Source organism: Elephantulus edwardii, unplaced genomic scaffold, assembly GCF_000299155.1.
Source record: "Elephantulus edwardii isolate Elephantulus edwardi_28Jun2011 unplaced genomic scaffold, EleEdw1.0 scaffold00308, whole genome shotgun sequence".
Lineage (NCBI taxonomy): Eukaryota > Metazoa > Chordata > Mammalia > Macroscelidea > Macroscelididae > Elephantulus > Elephantulus edwardii.
The window spans coordinates 2,176,979-2,181,538 of NW_006400058.1; the positions used below are offsets into that span (position 1 = coordinate 2,176,979).

At 42.8% G+C, this 4,560-nt stretch overlaps 1 pseudogene; it reads left to right on the forward strand.

The window, feature by feature from the left end:
- LOC102874966 overlaps positions 1 to 399 on the forward strand; it is a 2,413-nt pseudogene extending 2,014 nt beyond the window's left edge.
- The last annotated feature ends 4,161 nt before the right edge of the window (positions 400 to 4,560 follow it).

Genomic DNA, 4,560 nt, shown 5'->3' on the forward strand with positions numbered 1-4,560 from the left:
ACTTCACTGATTTCATCTCCTTGTCAAAGATCAGTTGACCATAGATAGATGGGTTGATCTCTGGATTCTCAATGCGATTCCATTGATCTATGTGTCTGTCATTGTACCAGTACCATGCTGTCTTGACCACTACGGCAGTGTAGCAGGATTTGAAATCAGGGAGTGAGATACCTCCTACCTTTCTTCTATTCTTAAGGAGTGCTTTGCTTATTCGGGTTAGCCAGCATCTTAAACCAGCTTGGCACAGATAGTCTGAGTAGTGTAAGAAGACTGGCTGAAGCCCTGCCTAAACAATCTGTGGATAGAAAAGCACCACTTGCTACTGGGGAAGATGATGATGATGAACTTCCAGACCTTAAGGAGAATTTTGATGAAGCTTCAAAGAATGAGGCCAACTGATTGGAGCCAACTTCTGAGGAAGATAAAACATGATGAAGTTACTTTGAGCTGGTATTTTATATTTGACAGTTTTTAAAAATTGTTTTGTTTATTGATCTGATAAAATCTAGATCTCTCATATCTTTAAGCCCAACAAGCCTTTTGGGCATTGCAGCTCTTTTCAGTTTCTACTTAAATATAATTCATGCTTTGCAGCTAAATAAGCTGAAGAAGACTGGGAATAAAATTTGAAACAAAAGTTATAAAAAAAAGAAAAAAGAACAGCCTGTGAAACCAGAATTCTGGGATCTAGTCCTGGCTCTGCCATGAGATTTAACAATTATTCTACCCCCGAAACCTCATGAAGACAATGATGGTGTCAACCTCAAAGCATTGGTATGAGGAGCAAATTTATTAACCCTGGTAACAGCCCAATAGAGTAGGGCCCTGTCCTTATTAAGTTCCATATGAGTGGTTGCAGGGAAAGGTCAGAGAAAGAAGGAAGACTCTCAACAAGAGGAATTGACTCAGTGGTAATTACAACGGGCTTGAACATATCAGAGATCAGGAAGCTGACGCAGGATAGTGCAAGATTCAAATCTATCGTTCACAGGGTTGCTATGAATTGTACAGCTCTGCTGGCCTAGTGACAAGAAGCTGCACTGCAGTCCCTACAGCACACAGTTCAAGGCCACCAGCCAGCCATTCAGTGGGAGAAGGATGGGAATCTCCTCCTGTGAGATTAGCTGCCTCTGAAAACCCATTGGAGGGTCAGCTATGGGTTGCTTCCAACTCTATGGTACACAAGAATGACAACAACGACACCTAACAACTGCAGCAACAATTGTAAAATGGAATTTATAAACATTGTGAACAACTGACAAAACAATGGGAGCTCTGGCGTAGTCCATAGTGAGCCATTGAATCAGCTCCCACTCACAGTAGCTCTGTATACAACAGGATGAAACAATGCCCGCTCCTCTGCCGTGCTCACACCATCACTGTAGGGGTGACTATGGGAAGGTGTGTCCCTTGTCCCATGTATGGCCCTGGATTGTGGATGCTTTGTGCCCAGGCCTAGGTCTCCCTCCATGGGGGTCTTTATGATGTTGGTTGCATGCTGTGGCCCAGTGGGTCCCTGGCTTTATCTTTCTACTAAAATCTCTATACCCTGTCCAAAGCTTATGATCCCCTGGATAAGTAACACTCTAGGTCCCTGTGTCTTCATCCCTGTGTCTGGGCTCTGGCAGAACTAGGTGGTGCAGAGCAGACGGTGTCACAGAGGTCAAGGAGGTCTGCTGGGAAGCTGGCAGCTGGAGATTAGATTTCCATGGTCATGGGGAGGAAAAGAAGGCCCTAGAACTTTTTAGAATCAGTATGAGAATAATCATAGTCACTCTCACTTACTGAGTCCTTACCGTGTCCAGGCACTGTACTTTGTGCATCATATATTTATATACTGTCAATCCCAAGGCATGTGGTTCAAATTCACCAGTGATGGTCACCAATCCTCAGAGAACAATCTAGAGAACTGCACCTGTTTAAAGGAGCTCTGGTGGCAGAGTCTGTTGTGTGTTGGGCCAAAGGGTCAGTGGTTCAAACACATCATCTGTCAACAGGAGAAATATGGGCAGTCCTCTCGTAGAGATTTACAGCTACAGAAACCTCATGGAGGGTCCCTACGAGTCAGACATGACTGGACAGCAAGTGAGTGTGCATGCACCGAGGGGCCAGCCCCTAGAGAAACACATCATGCTTGAGAAATTGGAGGCTTAATGAAAGAGAAGACCCTCAAGGAGATGGATTGACACAGTGACTGCAGCAACAGGCTTGAGCAGAGACTGTGAGCATGGCAGAGGAGCGGGCATTGTTTCATCCTGTTGTATACAGAGCTACTGTGAGTGGGAGCTGATTCAATGGCTCCTAACAGAAACAACAGCACCATGTACTGAATATGGACTCATGCTTGAAACACTGCCCCAGAGAAGCACCATTGTAGATGTATGATCCCCTAAATTGCACACCCAAGATTACCGACAAGTCCTCTGTCCTTGACCTTCACAGCCTCAACCCCGCCTAATCTCACACACACAAAACTACACATCAGCACACATCTGACAAACCTATGCACATGTATTTACGTGCAAAACATACACATACACACACACACACACACCCTGCACAGCAGCCCCATCCAGGAACACATTCCCTTACTGTTTATTAACACCAACTGGACAAATAGTAGAAAAATAAACATCTCCCTATTGCCAATTTTTTTCCCTCTTTAACAGAAAAATGCCCTGACCTTGAGGAACCTAAGATACCTTGAGAAAGTCAGATGGTAAATCTGAACATAATGTGAAAAGTGTTGTATCACAGGCATTGCAAAGGACTCTGGGAAGGCAATGGGAAGAAGAACAGAGTATTAACAAATAATCTTTTTAGATGTATATATTCTTATAATAAGAAAGCCTCTTTTTGTGTCTCACAACCTTGATTTCCTATTTTCCATCAGACCATAATAAAAGGAGATTGCCATGTCTAGAAAGCTACCACAATAAGAGAAAAAAAATTGTCTCAATCAGAGTAAACACACAAGAAACTACTACAGCTATTGAGTTAATTTTAACTTAAAATGACCCTATAGGACTGCTTCTCAGGGTTTCAATGAAATGATTAGAAAAGTAGAGGGTCAGGGAAAGAGAAGAAGACCTTTAACAAGATAGATTGACACAGTGGCCTCAACAATGGGCTTGATGGAGACTGGACGATGGTATAGGATAGGGCACGGTTTCAATCTGTTCTTCATAGGGTCACTATGAGTCATAGTCCACTCAACAGCTCTTAATAACAGCAGAGTGAAAACAAGCATTAGTGGTGGCACATAATTTAAATGAAAATGTTAAGTATGTTGTGTCAGTATAAGAAAGTATTCTCATCAGCGCTTAAATTCATACTGGGGCAGTATATTACTGGAAAGGATTAATATCTATATAATCTGTAAAGGCAAATATACCCACCCCAACCCCCAGGCAGTGATAACCATATGGTGGGAATGGTGTTGAGTTACTCACTGAGATAAACAGTGACTTCCTTGTGCTTACTTGAGAATACAGAGTAAACAGTTTGTTGTTGTTAAATGCCGTCAAGTCTATGAAGGAGAGTCCTCAAATCTTGGGTGCCTTTCATCCTCTCTCCAGGTTCATAGGGTTTCTGGAGGCAAGCTATTATGGAAGTGGATGCCACTCCTCCTTCCAAGCTTGTTTTAATTGGGAAGCTCCACCCCACTCTATGTCCGCATTGGGTAACCAGCCATTAACGCATTTGACGCATCAGTGTCACAGTTGAGAATACAGAGTAAACAGTTTACATTTGTTTTTTATCACAACGGCGTGGCCATTAAATGCCTCTCTCCAAACCCATAAGCATCTTCCTATACAGAATCAAAGTCTAGTTTCAAATTTACAATCTCTAGCAGGGATAGAGGATCCAATAAACAAGGTAAACATACTTTTGCCCACAAATGTTGTTATGTGCCCCAAGTTGGAGCCAACTCCTAACCCTCCAGGGGCTTTCCAGAGGCTGTCAATTCCATGGAAGGCGAGTGCCCATCGTTCTCTCTCAGAGCAGCTGGTGGACTTGAACTGCTCGCCTTTGGTTTACCAGAAGCAACTCCTTACCACTAAGCCACCAGAGCTCACTTTTACCCATAAAACCCATGTGAAATTGTTTAGTCAGATTAGCAAATAAACACAAGCGTGCCCATCCTTAGCTTGTGTAATGGATTAAATTGTGTTTCTCTCAAAATGTATGTTGGCCTGGCTAGGCCTTGATTCTAAATATTGTGAAATTTTCTTGTGCATTGTAAAGTGTAACTTCTATAATGTTAACGAGGCAGGGCTAGAGGTGGTTATGTAATGATGTCTCCCTAATGTGAGCAATCTGTCTGTTGTAAAGGGATTAGGAGGAGATGTTGTTTTGTTGTTGTTAGTCCCATTAAGTCAAGTAGAACTGAGTAATAGCAACCCTATGAGCAACAGACCTGCATCTTGTTCTGTCCTGTGCCATTCTCATCATCTCTGACACACTTGAGCCCATTGCTGCAGTTATCGTGTCAATCTTTCTGTGAATTTTCTTCTCCTTTGCTGATGCTTCTTTCTAAGCATGATGTTCCTTTCCAAG